Source organism: Ambystoma mexicanum, chromosome 3p (genome assembly GCF_040938575.1).
Source record: "Ambystoma mexicanum isolate Mex_15411 chromosome 3p, UKY_AmexF1_1, whole genome shotgun sequence".
NCBI classification, from domain to species: Eukaryota; Metazoa; Chordata; class Amphibia; order Caudata; family Ambystomatidae; genus Ambystoma; species Ambystoma mexicanum.
In genome coordinates, this window is record NC_090925.1 from 175,238,980 (window position 1) to 175,254,190 (window position 15,211).

Here is a 15,211-nt window from a genome sequence, read left to right on the forward strand (position 1 = left end):
AGAAGCCTTAGCAATATTGTGGGGATGCAGGCATTTCAAAGTTTACCTTCTAGGCAAACAAACAAAAGTGTTTTCAGATCACAAACCACTCATACCAATATTTAAAGGTTCGTCACTTCATCCACCAGCACACATTGAGAAATGGATGCTTCAATTACAGCCATATAACATGGATGTAGAATACAGACCAGGAAAAGATAATCCAGCTGATTATCACGCCACCCGCGACCTGCCACAGAAGAAGAGGAACATCACGCAAGAGAGACCGAAGGACATGTATGCCATGTGGTAGCTTGTGCCCGCCCACGAGCATTGACACTGCAAGAGATTGCGAATGAAACTGAGACAGACCCCATTCTAAATCACACTATAACAGCCATACAGTCAGGAAATTGGAAAAACGTCCTTGCATCTATGGCTCAGCGTACGGTAGCGGCACAAGTCAAACTTCAATCTCTTTTTGGAATCCTCATGAACTTACTGTAGCTCCTGAAGGAGTAATATTAAAAGGCCATCGCATTGTACTACCCAGTTGGTTAGAAGACAGAGCCCTCAGACTAGCACATAGTGGGCATCAAGCTGTTGTGAAAACAACGGCATATTTAAAATCCAGGATGTGGATGGCTAACATGCAACAACAAGTGATAGAACTGGTGAAAACTTGTGCAGCGTGCCAAGCTACACAGAGGACAGAGAACCCAGAGCCCATTCAAAACGCTTCAAGAAGTACTAAACGATGGGAAGCTATTAGTACAGACTTTTTCACCATTGCTGGAGAAGGTTATCTTCTTGTCGTGATAGACAAATTTAGTAGATACCCCGAAGTGAAGCATGTGAAGTCCACGGATGCTGAGACCCTGATTTTAGCACTAGAGAAAATCTTTGCAATACATGGGATCCCATCAGAAATTAAAAGTGACAATGGACCACCTTTCAGTAGTCAAGAGCTACGTCAATTTATTTAAGATCTCAATGTGCGGCGCAAATGAATCACACCTGGATGGCCACAAGTGAATCCTGATGCTGAACGGTTTATGGGATCACTCAACAAAGTCATCCGAATTGCCAAAGAAACAAAACATTCATGGTTGAAAGCAGTGTATCGATTCTTGAGGACTCACAGACAAACTCCACATTCCTCGACAGGAATCAGCCTAGCCGCACTCATGTTTGGAGTACCTGTACAAGCTGAACTCCCAATACACCCTCGATGGATAGCACCTGAACCAAATATCCCAGCTATTGAGGCCAAAAGAAGAAAACGGAAGGAACGAGAGAGTTCCTCTCAGCGAGCCAGCCACCGAGAGCTAATACCTGGAGACACAATCATTGTCAAAAACTGTGCCACCCCCAAGAAGATATCTCTTAACTTCGAGTATCAGCCTTGGACAGTTAGCGCAGCAAAACACAGTATGGTTACCGCCACACAAGGAAATAAAACTGTGACAAGAAATATCTCACATTTCAAGAAAGTACCTTCTAAATTGTGGGAGAAAAACCAAGAAGTTACAGGAGAAGAATTTGAATTGTCACATCAACCACTCAGTCAGTCACCGTACCGGCCGGAAAGTCAGGAAGTCACAAGAGAAGAATCTGGAACGTCACACTGGTCACTCGGTCAATCACCGTACCAGCCAGTAAGCCACTCGACGCCAAGATCTAATGGGACACCAAGAAAGCTGAACACTCCTGGTCTGCAAGAAAGAGCAGTTACATCTGAGAGCCCATTTGAGGACATTCCAGAAAGGCGCAATCCCAGATACCACTGAAGGGGAAAACCAAAACCATCGTCCAGTTTGAAAGGATATGTGGTAGATGGAATATACCAGCGAGTGAGCCTGTCCAGATAGACTTGAGAGACTAGAATTCAGTGATATGATATGATATGGTATTTGTAACGCGCCTATACACAAGTGTTTCAAGGCGCGACGAGGCAGGGAGGGAGGGAAACAAGGGGAAGACAGACAAACGATCCTACTAGGCCAGGTGTCATTCAGATTGAGCAAGTGCAGAGGTAAGGGGAAAAGGAGAAAGTGCTGGGGGGGAGGTGGGGGGGAAAGTGCAGTACAAGGTAAGTAGCGTAAAAAAAATAATAAATAATAAATAATAAATAAAAGGGCCAGCTGGTGGCAAGTGCGAGGTAAGTGCAGAGCAAGTGCTGGGAGGGGGGCTGTAGGGATACAGCGACAGTCCCACAGTGCAGGGGGAGCCAGGGAGGCAGTGCAAGTGGAGAGTGGCTGGGCCCTGACCGAGGTCGCTGAGAGTGGCCCAGATGCAGGTTTAGTGCAGAAATTCAGTGGGGAGTTAAGCAGGTTTAGCAGGGGAGAGGGAGAGAGAAGGCAGAAGCGAAGAGGAAGGTTTTGAGGTGCTTCCGGAACCGGAGATGGTTCTCCTCAAGTTTCAGGGAGGCAGGAAGGCTGTTCCAGAGGGAGGCCCCTGCTGCGGAGAGAGATCTACCCCCAGCTCGTTGCTTCAAGAAGCGGCTGACCATGAGGGAGTTGGAGACGGATGAGCGAAGGGCTCGTGAAGGAAGATATTTAGGAAGAGAGAGTTGAAGGTATTTAGGCCCCAGGCCCCAGAAGGCCTTGTGGACAATGCAGAGGGTTTTGAACTTAATCCTCGCAGCCACTGGGAGCCAGTGAAGAGATTTCAGTCCTGGAGAGATACGGTCCCTGGGCTTGAGGCCAAGGACAAGTCTCGCAGTTCTGTTCTGGATAAGTTGCAGAGGGCGGAGAGTGGAGGCAGGCAGATTAAGATAGAGGCTGTTACAGTAGTCCAGCCTTGAGAGAACCAGGGCTCGGGAGACAGTGAGCTTCTGGGGGAAGGAGAGGAAGGGAAGAATACCTCTGAGGAGGTGCAGCTGGTAGTGTGTACATGTTAAGCACTAACCCTGCTTAACATGTACTGTTTGAAAGTTATTTATTTATTTAATTATGTATCTATTTATTTATTTATTTTTCTCTCGCTCTTGAAAAAAAAAAAGTTGGTGGTGTCACGTGACCGGGGAATAGCCAGGCACGTGACACTCGTATGAAACGGACAGAAAGAGGAAAAATAAACAAACCCCGGAACTGACGTAATAACGAGTGAAAAACTAACCGTCATGCGTTTTTCTTTTCCTGTGCTGCACGCTGCTGACTGGAATTCCTTTTGAACAAACATCCGAGTGATGATAAGTTTAGAACGTCACACTGGCGACGAGGAGAAAGATATGAATCCAAGGCGTTAAAAAGAAAAAAAAAGTGTGAAGACTGCAGTATCTACGCAGCAACGTAATGTGAGGTAAGGGGCCTTTTGACTGACATTACAATTGCGTGTGCATGATCAAACAGCAGCGGCGCTTCTCTGGGGACAGGACCCGAAGGCGACGCTGTATTTCATGTTTCTTGTCACAGTCCCAATGGGTCGCTTTTTACAAAGGGGTCAAGGTTGTGGTGCTCCGGAACCACAGCACTGCCTTTAGCCTGTGTCCTCCATTTCTTGGGTCTCATTTTGAACATTGTGTGGCAGCTTCTCAAAAACGAATGCAAATAAAAAGGATGGGCTCGTTTTTTAAATCAGCAGGTCACCTTATTCTCAAAGGTGACCTGCACATTTGAGCGGGGTGGGGGGATTGGGCACGTGTTAGCTCTCCCATTGCATACATTAATGTCAGGTGTGTGCCCCCAGCACTAATGTGTGACTGGCTATCAGCACCAACGGGGGTGCTCGGACTGCATTTCAAATTGATAGTCCCTCAAAGCTCCTGTCACTGTCAAATGTAAGCAATAGGAAAAAAAGCATTTCTGTCTCTGAGGGATAGACTGTCATTGGGGCAGAAGCACTTCATACCACGTCTGCTGTCCTGTTTCAATAAAAAGTACTACAAGGTCAAGAGTTACTCTGCCATGCAATGTTCACCCCCTCTGTGCATATTCCAAACAGACACAAGCGAATGGTTTTGTTTTCTATGGATTTGAAAGCACATTGTTAGGTTTGTTAGTTTTCATTGTTATATGCTTAATCTATGATTGTGTTCCAATGAGGCCTACACATTCTGGGAATTCCCGAACAGCAGGATTCCTACAGAATGTGTACGTACAGTGCGATGTTTGAATTACGATAGTTGCCTCTAGCATCTTAAGCTGGAGGTGCGTCTGCTGCCTGCGGTTGCTTTTACTTTAAATAAACATTTATTTAAACTCTACTTGGGCGTCTGTCATCAATCAACACACATCCTATTTTTTTAATACAGAATGCGCTTTAAAATTCACAGAAGCACCCTTCTAATTTTTGCAAATGCATAAAGGAGATAAAAGATGCCATTTGAATGTGCACAGCTGTGATGCGCACAAATGCCCTTTCAGACCAGGACACCTCTTTTTGTGGCACTAGTACATCTCATCATTTGCAACAACTAAGTTTGAAAGTTTGCACCTTTCATTGCGCCGAAGTTCTGGCTGCACCAACGGGTCCTTGCTTAAGGTCTGTTAGGTCTAGAAGCCAGAACTGGGGAAGAGCAATTGTAATCCAGGTATCTAGCCACTGAAATGCATTTTCCAAACAGTAAAGTAAAAATAGAAAGACACCCTTCCTTCTTCCAGAAAACACCCTACTATTTTTCATGTCTGAGGGATCAATTCAGCAGATGAAATTAAGTGCTTTGTCGGGTGATGTGGAAAATTTGCATGGGTGCTTGCACCTAGCTTAGGCAAAATCAGTATTCCATCAGAAGCAACATGCTACTTTGACTCCAGGCAAATCTTCAAGAGATTCAGTTGCACTCAGCACCACAGGTTCTGTGCGAGATATTATTGGAGTGACAGAATCTGGACAGTGCCTAATTTCTTAGCTAAATGCAACCAGCAGGTGTTAATATTTAGATGGCGCCTGGTTCTGTTCGAAAGAAAATGTTTTTTAGATCATTGTGACTACCACAGGCTGACCACCCATTGCCCACTGAGATCAGCAATTGACTGAAATTTCATAACACCTAACCCATAAGATCCTAAACCTCGATGGAGTGACTGCCCTCTGTGAGAAACCTGAAGGTGTCTCCCTGTCTCATCCCAGGGGGTCTGTTATTCAGGTGGGCAGGACACGGCCATCGCTACTGGATCCAGTTCCTGGGGGTGGACCAGTGAGGGAGAAGCACCTAGAGGAGGGTCCTCAGGAGTGGAAGTGGGACACCGATGGGTGAGACGCGGTATCCTTCTCATGACAGCTTTTCCCCAACCTTTCCCGAAGGATACACAAACACTTCAACCCCCCGCCCCCTTTTCCAATGCAAACACTTTCGCATATTACGAAGGACGACAGGCTAACACTCTAGCCATTTTCCTGACATGACCCAACACCAGGATCAGGCAAAGTCAGGCAATTGACCAGTACTGCACACACCTGACGGCCCTTTCCCTTTCCCACAGGGATAAAAGGTGGAGCACGAGAGCACACTATGAGCAGGACAGACCACACATTCAGGAAGCTAACTCAGCACGCAGTTCAAGAGGAGAAGAAAGACTGCACATACTGAGAGGGTGACAAGGCGACCTTGCTCTTTCCCGCAAAGGCCTGTGAAAAAATCGGCAGAAGGAATCGTAAGACCGCGAACAATAGGCAGTGTGTGTTGCAGCAGATGTCAACGGTACACAAGACCCTCCTCCGCTGGTGATAAAGTCACGCTTGTCTCAGTGGTACCAACCTTGACTCCAAAGAGAAAGAAAGCTAGCAGTTCATCACAGCTGGTGAGACGAGGGGACAGTCCATAAGAAACCAAACTGTGTTGAATGAAAAGTAACAAACGATTAATTGAACTGTAAAAGCTTAAAAGAACTATCGATGAGAAAAGGTGGAAAACCAGCAACATAGCAGTCCAGCACCATGTGGGTGCTCACTCAGGAAACTCTGGGCGATTACCCGATTGTTGAAACTACGATAACCAGAATGCCTTTGGGAAAGGTGAGAAGGGGGTCAAAGTGGTCAAACAGGAGTCTTGTAAAATCCTCTGTACAGTCGAAAGTCTTTGACCGACAGATGATTGTGAAGTTCAGTGAAGCGAATCCTGCACCATAAGAATTGAATGAGAAAGGCACGATTGACAAGATTGGCACGAGTGAACCCGAAAGAGGGATGCCAGCAAAAGGGGATGAAGTCTAAAGTCCCGAAACAAAGTGTGTTGACAAGAGTGAACCCAGCCGAGGGATGTCCATAGTGAACTGTTTAAAAAGACATTAAGATTCGTGAAGAACCAAAGAAGGTTGTGTTGAAAGCCATAGTGAACTCGGCGGAGGGAGGCTAACAATTGAGAAGGGTATAAGCCTGGAAGAGGGTGGCCAAGGGGTCAAAAAGGCATCACAGAAGGTATATGTGAAAAAGGAACTCTTTGTTTATTATTTGAATACATCAGTCTCACGGTGGCAAGACACTTTTTGGTAGACTTTTTGGTAGAAAAGAGACTTAAACACCGAGTGCCCTGATCGCTGAAAACTGAACTGTTAGCTTGTGCTGGAAAAGCTTGAGCGTGTGCTCTGCTCCAAAGTCCCACCTTGTCCCGTGCTGAAAACATGGGAAAGGGAGACCTCAAGTAACACATCCTGACTTATTATTTATGAACACTTCCTTCTTTCTTGAGAACATTATCCCACACTTCATTTGTATTTAGCGTAAGGATTGGCGATACATTTTTCTTGGTATAGACCCTTTTGATGGTCGAAGCTTTCTCCCATCTAGATTTAGGTTTAGATTAGGCATTTTTTCAACCTACCTTTGCAGTTTAATAAACACCCTTGAACTGTGATCACTTGTGTCTGTCTTTATCGTTGACACCATGAGTTCCTTACACCTGCCACCGGTGTCACTGCCACAAGCCTGGTCGCCGCTAGAATCCTTCATCACACCACTGCAAGCTTTGCCCCAGGAGAAAAGACATTTTGTCACATCTCTGCATCCTAAAACAATTACATTTGCTTCGGATCCTAGGCATGCTACCACTCAAAAACTCCTGCATCACATATAAGGAACTGTGAGGAATTGCCATTTGGCAAGGGTGCTTTTGATTTATATTAATAAATAGAATGATGCTGGTAATTCTATTTCCGAAAGGGTAATCTGCTGATCAGATTTCCCTTTTGTTTCTCCATGCCAAAAGCATAGTGAACTTGTGTCCTGCTGCACCAGTAGTCTGATCCGCAGCACCTGCTCTACCAGTTGAACAGAACAGGTTCATAGGTCACATATGCCCACTCGACAGCCGCAGCCACCTACGGCTCAGGAGAAGCATTTAAGACATGCCCCCCCCCGCATCAAAATTTCAATGATCATAAGTACCCCTTGATGGTGACTGGGTAATCTCTAGGATAAAGAGTTGTCTGAATTTAGGCAGAGTCTATGTCGCTAATTATGATCATGACTGCCACATCCAAATTGATATTGCATCTATGTTAACACCTGTGAGTCAGATCTGCTTTGGAAGGTGTGGTATATTCTGGCCTGACGGGTTAAGACTGACAAATGGCAGGACAAGAAACTGAATGGCTGTGCCTGTTCTTTGATCTCTTTGTGAGGGCAGGTAACCCCCTCAGACAGAGACACAGCAGGCAGATAATCTGGGAACAGGTATCAAAGAAACACACCCATTCAGAAGAAGTAGCCTCACACCATGGTGTTGCATATCTGATGGTCTTTGTTCTTAGTGAGAAGGGAAGGGGGTGGGATCAGAGTAGACAGGAAGGCTATGTTCAATGGAAGGAGACTCCCACCATTTTGTTTCTCTCTGTCTCTCTGTTTCTCTCTGTCTCTCTCTCTCTCTCTCTCTCTTTCTCTCTCTCTCTCTCTCTCTCTCTCTCTCTCTCTCTCTCTCTATCTTTCATGATCCATCCACTTCCTCTGGAGCAAAGCACAAGGGTGTGATGTCAGACGGGCAAAGTCCACAGCTTTCAAGAACAGGGATTGGACCGCTAAGGCAGGCTAGCTTAGTGCAATCACCTGATATGATATGATGATATGATGATATGACATGATATGATATGATATTGCATTTATAACGTGCCTATACACAAGTGTTTCAAGGCGCGACGAGGCAAGGGAGGGGAACAAGGGGAACATACAACGAACCTACTAGGCCAGGTGTCATTCAGATCTCGCAAGTGCGTGGGAAGGGAGGGAGGAAAGTGCAGTACATGGGAATAGATAATAATAAGTAAAATAGCGGCCAGCATGTGGCAAGTGCATGGGTAAGTACTGACATCCGCTATCGAGGTCTGGTAGGGGGACTGTAGGGATGCAGAACAGTCCCCAAGTGCGGGGGTTGCCAGGTGGGCAGTGCAGGTGTGTGATACTGGCAGGAGAGGTACCTGGGCCCAGGATGAAAGGGTGTCCAGGTAGCCAGTGCACTGCTGGTATCAGCCAGGAGGTCAGCAGAGGAGAGGAGGAGAGAAAGCTGAAGCAAAGAGAATTGTTTTGAGGTGTTTCTGGAACCGGAGATGGTTCTCCTCAAGTTTAAGGGAGGCAGGGAGGCTGTTCCAGAGAGAGGCATCAGCCGAGGGGAGAGATCTACCACCAACTCATTGCTTGGAGAAGCGACTGACCCTGAGGGAGTTGGAGGCAGATGAGCGAAGAGCTCGAGAAGGAAGATATTTAGGAAGAGAGAGTTGAAGGTATTGAGGCCCCAGAAGGCCTTGTAGAAGATACAGAGGATTTTGAACTTAATCCTCGCAGCCACTGGGAGCCAGTGCAGAGATTTCAGTCCTGGAGAGATACGATCCCTGGGCTTGAGGCCAAGGACAAGTCTTGCAGTCCTTTTCTGGATTAGTTGAAGAGGGTGGAGAGTAGAAGCAGGCAGATTTAGAAAGAGGCTGTTGAAATAGTCCAGCGTAGAGAGAACTAGAGCTCTGGAGACAGTGAGCTTCTGTGGGAAGGAGAGGAAAGGCAGAATACCTCTGCTGGGGATGTGTGAGACTCCCACCCTTTCTTCAGATTCACTCTGGAACACCACCTGAGAAGAACACACTGGACCTCCTTCAGTACTTTCCAAAGCCTTTAGCCTAAGGTGAAGAAGGAGCCATGCAAAACAGAGCAGAGCTCTGCCCCCTACAGACTCCCAAGGATTATTAGGGGTGACTTTTGCTGTAGACCAGGACCTGCCACTCTGTGCCGGAATCCCCTAGAGCTGGAATAGCAGACCCTGAAATGGCCTATCCTGTCCTTGAGTCCCTCTGTGTGGGCCTCAAAGCATCTGGTGGAGCAGACGAGCTGAAGCTCCCTGTTCTGCCTTACTAAACTGCTCACCCTGTGTTCACCACACCTTGAAAGAGAGGGAAGACTTCAGCGCTGGCTTTTGCGCTCCTCCAGCCATCCAAACTATTTCTTGCACTTTGAACCAGCTCAATGTTGTATCGTTCCCTAACTGAGCCTGTCACTTCCTAGGCCTTAATCAACTGCTTGAAGCCGGTACCCGATCTGAATCACTGGAGAGTCACATGCTGACTACTGCCAGGGTTCACAAACAAAGCTCGACCCAACTAGCCCTCCACTGGGCTCTTCCCTGACCAGCAGATCAGGTTTCCCGGATCACTATAGCCTGACTCATTCTGGCCTAACCGCAACAAGATCCTGCAGAATGCCCCAGCCTGCAACACTAAAAACCCCCCTTCGAACGCACAGAGCGACCGCATTTATCCCTGCTTGATGCCCACTTGCTGCTTGGGCCCCCACGATCCAAAGTGCCCAAACAGAGCTTGATCCACTTCCATCAAAGTTCAACACCAGGTACAACATCATCAACCCACCTAAGAACTAAAACCAGGTACTGTTGGCCACGAAGAGCCCCCTTGGTCCACTGGGACCCTAAAGACTGGTTAGGTCACCTCAGCACCTTCTTTCACATAGGACATATCCTTTTTGTAGGTGTTATTTGTCTATCACCCCTGTACTCATGCTCAGAGTGCTACTTTCTTCAGACTGTTGTATTTCACTGTTCTTTCACAGAGGTGGGTTTTTGTGCAGTATGTTTCTATTAGTACTATTGCAGATTATGTGTTTAATTAAAGTACACATATTTTTATCGAACTTTGATTGAACATTGCCTTTATGTTGGACTGTGTTACTGTATTATTTGGGTCACTACTGAATCACATTCACAGCCCTCTTAAGAGCATAGCCTTCCCTCGGCCTTCATTACAATGAAAGGCAAAGGAGGCATATCTCTTAACGGTCCCTGTCTACCTTTATGGTTGCATTGGGTTTTATTTTGTAGAAATGTGAGGGCTAAGTGGACCATTTTACCCCTACACATCCATGTACTCTCGTAGAGAAAAATATATTTTGTCACACTGATGGTTGCGTGGGATTTGAAACAGACTGTGCCTACAGCTCAGACACACAAATTAAAAGTGTGCAGTTAACGTTAATTTTCACTGCCAAGGTATTTTTACAACCGCGCACCTCAGCATGAGCATGGTGCAGACCTCTTACGGGGATGACTCCAATAGACTCTACCTCCTGGAAGAAAGAAGAATAGCCTTGGCCGAAAAGAAGCAGAGGGAGGAGGTTGCATTAGCAGATCATAAGCAACAAGCTGCTGAAGCCCTCGCTGAACAGAAGCAGAGGTACTATGTGATGTTGTTGAAGTTGAAGCTTGAAGCTCATAGTAAGACCAGCAAAGCTTCTAAAGGCGAGGGAAGAGTCTCCAGCAGTGGCTCCCAAGGAAAGTCCTCCTCCCCAAAGGTTTAGTCCAACCTTATGAAGGGACTGATTCAAAAAGCTGGAGTTAGCTTTCTGCCATCAGGAGATGGTAGAGAGTTGTGGGGTACAGCCCTTATGAGCCACCTACCGAGGATCGGAACTGATGTAATTATTCACTTGACTCCTGAGTAGAGGCCCATCTACTCCAAGATGCAGGTTGCGGTCCTCAGATAGTTGTGCAAAATCCCAGAACTATAACTCAGGAGCTTTAGAGAGCTCACCAAAAAGCAGAGTCACACCTTTTAAGGCATTTGCACATAAGTCTCTGAAATATCTGAGTGGTTGGGTCAGAGGTAACAAAGTTGACACGTTTGAGGGCACGTTAAATATGATTGCATGTGAGAGCATCCTTTAACAATGTGAGATGGAGTTACACTAATATGTAGTGGACAAGAATATCACAGACGCTTGGAAATTTGAAAAGATAGCCAGCTGATTTGTGCCTTCTCGCATCCAGAAAAAGGCAGTGGCCGTTGCCTCCAAACCATATGACAAAGGGGTTTTCAAAGGGAAGTCCAAGGAGGGTAAGGACAATGATTTTCAACTGTCTGCTAAGAAAGGGCCCCAAAAACTTGGGGGGAAGTCCAGTCACCTGCATCTTCCGCTCCTACAAAAAGGAGGAGTGAGGACACCCCTAACACTGGGGAACCTGCATTCACAGACCCCCCAGGAGACCAGAAACATAGGAAGGGACAGCCAGTCTACAAAAGTAGATGCAAGTCAACAGTAGTGAGTGCTACTCTCATGGAGAAGAAAAGAGTTTGTAAATATGGGCATTTTACACAATCAATTCCCGCTCGACCAGGGGCTGGCTGAATGTTTGCTTATTTCACTGAGTGCAAAAGGTACTGGGTCTCCCACGAGGCCCCGGTTGGCTGTTGTGGTGTTCAGTTGGAAGGGAGAAAGCTCACAGCTCTGCATCGCTGTAAAATATGCCATTCCAGTAGACTATTAGGAAATGATAAACCTAACGCCAAATTAATTGCCACCATCCCACGAATTAGGGCTAAGGAAGCAGCTTGGGAAGCAGCAATGGCGGCCATGGATCCAGGGGCTCTTCCGACTGGAGATGGTGAAAGACCAGCCCGCTGGTTCTACCCAGTCAGGATCCAGAATCTATAGAGACACCTGCTCCTGCCAGAAATGATCTAGTGGCCACTTAGGTGCCTACTGCAGAGGTATCAGACTCAGTGACCTGAGGGTTACCTACAGGAGTAGAACCAGAACCTGAGGTGGAGGATACAGTAGTTTCAGATCTCAAGGGTCTCCCCGAACTAAGTGACTTGTTCTTAGCTGGGCACCTGAGTCAGGAAGACTTTTCCCAGGCACAGCATAACTGTCTAACTTTGGCATATCTGCATGAGCAGACAGAAAAACAGGCACAAGGGAAGCTCCTGAGATGTTCAGGGTGCTGGGAGAATGGTCTCCTGTACAGTGAGCCCAAGAACTCTGAAGCAGGGGCAGCCGGCATTTGGTGGCCCCTCAGTGCCACAGCCTGGCGGTTCCTTTTGGACTTGGCTCATGACATTCTGTTGGCAGGTCATCTAGGAATGACTTAAACAACCGACAGGCTGCCTGCACTTTCTACTGAACACAGATGGGGTTGAAAATCAAATACTTTTTCTGGTCCTGCCACACTTGCCAAGCATCTAGCACATCTGGCAGAGCCACCAAGGCCCCCATAATTCAACTACTGGTGATTTGGCTGCCTTTCAAGAGGATAGGTATGGACATTGCGAGTTCTTTGGATCACCAAACCTCGTCAGAAAACCGGTACATTTTGGAAGTATTAGATCACATCACCGGGTACCCTAAGGCTGTACCCCTGAAGATCATCAGAGCAACGGTGGTGACACTCATTGACATATTTTCTTGTGTAGGGTTCCCTAAGGAAGGTATTTCCTGTAGGGGATCCAACTTCATATCAGTATATATAAAGGGCCTGTGCGATGAGTGTGGAGTTGCCTACAAGTTCTCCACAGCCTTTCTCCCACAGACCAATGGCTTGTTGTGTGGTTCAACAAGACCATCAAAGCCTCAAAGTCATGAAAGGTGGCTGGAAAGAGCCCCTCCAGAAAAAAAATGGATATTCTCCTGCTATGCCTCCTGTTCTCCTACAGGGAGTTGGAAACGTGGACAACACACTTTGCACACCTTGATTTGAACGATCTTATTACATGTAGATTGTATATTCTTATACATATATATAGAGATATTAAACAAAGTAAAGGTGCGGGGAGAGGTGCTCAGCCTTGGTACCTAGGCTGGAGATAGAGGACAAAAGAGAGTGTTTTCCTATTAGGAAAGCTTTGTCCCCTGCACACTATCTAAAAGGCCAAAGCCTAATGGTAATTAGAGAATCGTTAAAGATGAAAAGTCTTTTAGAGGCATTTTAGATATATATTCAAAATTTCACTGAATGATTACATTTTGACAACTTGAAGGATAAATTCATAAGCAAAATGATTTATTATTCATACAGGATGGTAGGCCCAACGCGTTTCGAGTAGCAAACAACTCTTCATCAGGGGCATTTTTTCTTTAAGAATAACATTTCTAAAAAGAAAAGAAACATTTTTAATTTAAACAATATAATATTTTTAGACAAAAAATTATTTCAAAAGCAACAATTTCAAAACAACCTCACTTCAAGGACATCTCTGAGTTACATGTCAACACTAAGATCCTGGACTGAAAGTGTACAGTGCATAGTTCAAATGAACTTAATTTTTTTAAAGTGTCTAACCGCCTTTAGAGTGAAACCATTATCAAAAATTGAGAAAGACTTAAAACTCTTAATTTGAATCAAAACAGGCACATTTTTCCGTATAACCAGGTTATTTGCCTAAATGCTAAATGCCTATATATGCTATTCACGGAGAGAATAATTTAATGCTCTAAGTGTTCTTGAATAAAAATAGATAAACTGAAGTTTGTCACAAAAAGAACAATTACAGCAAGTTGTTCTTACCTATTTAAAATAGGCCAATAAAAGATGGAGTATCTTGTATGGCCATAGATGAAAGTGTTCCTGGGATGATTTCTCAAAGTTTGTTCTTGACCTGGTGTGAGATCTGGTCTAAGAAGCAATATTTGGATAAGGAAAAAAGACGCTGTCTTATTGGCAAGAATATAGGTTTCTGTTTGTCATGTTTATACATAAGTGAAAAATACACTTACAAGTCTTTGGTTGAACAATTGGTCCAATGTTAGAGCTGACCAGTCACAGGTCACTGGGTATCTTAATCTGGTAAACGGTTAATCGATGAAAACTAATCCAAATCAACTGTTTTCAAGAAGAGTAACCTAAAAGAACCAAGGTGGTAGAGGTAAGTATAGGCGAAGCGGGGTATTTTATAGAGAAGCTGTCACGGATCAAGTAAAGGCTATGTGGCCAGAATGGAAATGGTTAGTCTCTTATTACGATTCTACATAAAAGTATTTGGAAGAAGCAAAGCTTTAGTCCCAAATACCTGGCATACGACAAGTTAAGGCTATGTGGCCAGATTGAAAATAGTAAGTATCTTATTTCAATTCTACATAACTAAGTGATATCAGGAAAGTGATAGAGTCCAAGTCAACTTACTTCTCTTACTTTTTTACAGGTCCCAAAATGGAGCAACATCCAGACCGGCGAAGGCTGTGGAGGCGTCTTGCATTTTGTGATGGAACTCGTCTTTATGTACCTTTCAGACAAGCTGACGTCATTCGCGCATGCGCGAGTGACGTCACTGTTGTTTATGTATTGACTGAGTGACGTTGTCCGCGCGTGCAACATGTAAATAATGGTGTCTATGAAATCAACATGAAATATTAGGCGATCAGGTGTTCCAGGGGCATGTCGTCTTGTTACAGCTAGAAAAATAAGTCGGAAAAGATACCATTGAAGGTGGGAGAAGGTTCATGTCACATTATAGGTAATGACTCTAGCTTAGTGGCGTCAATCGCTCATACGCGTTGTACGGCGACCAAGTTAAATCTCTATATGTGTGTAAAAACACTAAGGGGGGAGAATGAAGAAGATAAGCCAGTGATAGGTTTAGTGCAAATGGCTGTCTGTATTATGACTAACGTCATGCTTTTCACGTTTAACTAAAAATACAAATTAAATTTTATCGGATGTAAATGTGAAGTCTTATTGACTGCTTTTCAAAGGTCCACAGGACATGCTTGGGTAAATGCTTATTTGTCATATTGTGAACCTTTTTTGACAAATATAGGCGATTTTGTTAACACTACCCCAATTATATGGGTGTACAATCTAAAGCAAAACCATCACATAAAGCAGTTTCTTGAAGATGAAAATCACAAGTAAATCTCTATATGTGTGCTAAAACACTTAGAGGGGAGAATGAAGAAGATAAGTCAGTGATATGTTTGGTGCAAATAGTTGTCTGTATTATGACTAACGTCATGCTTTTCATGTTTGACTAAAAAATACAAAATACAAATTCAATTTTATCGGATGTAAATGTGAGGTCTTATTGACTGC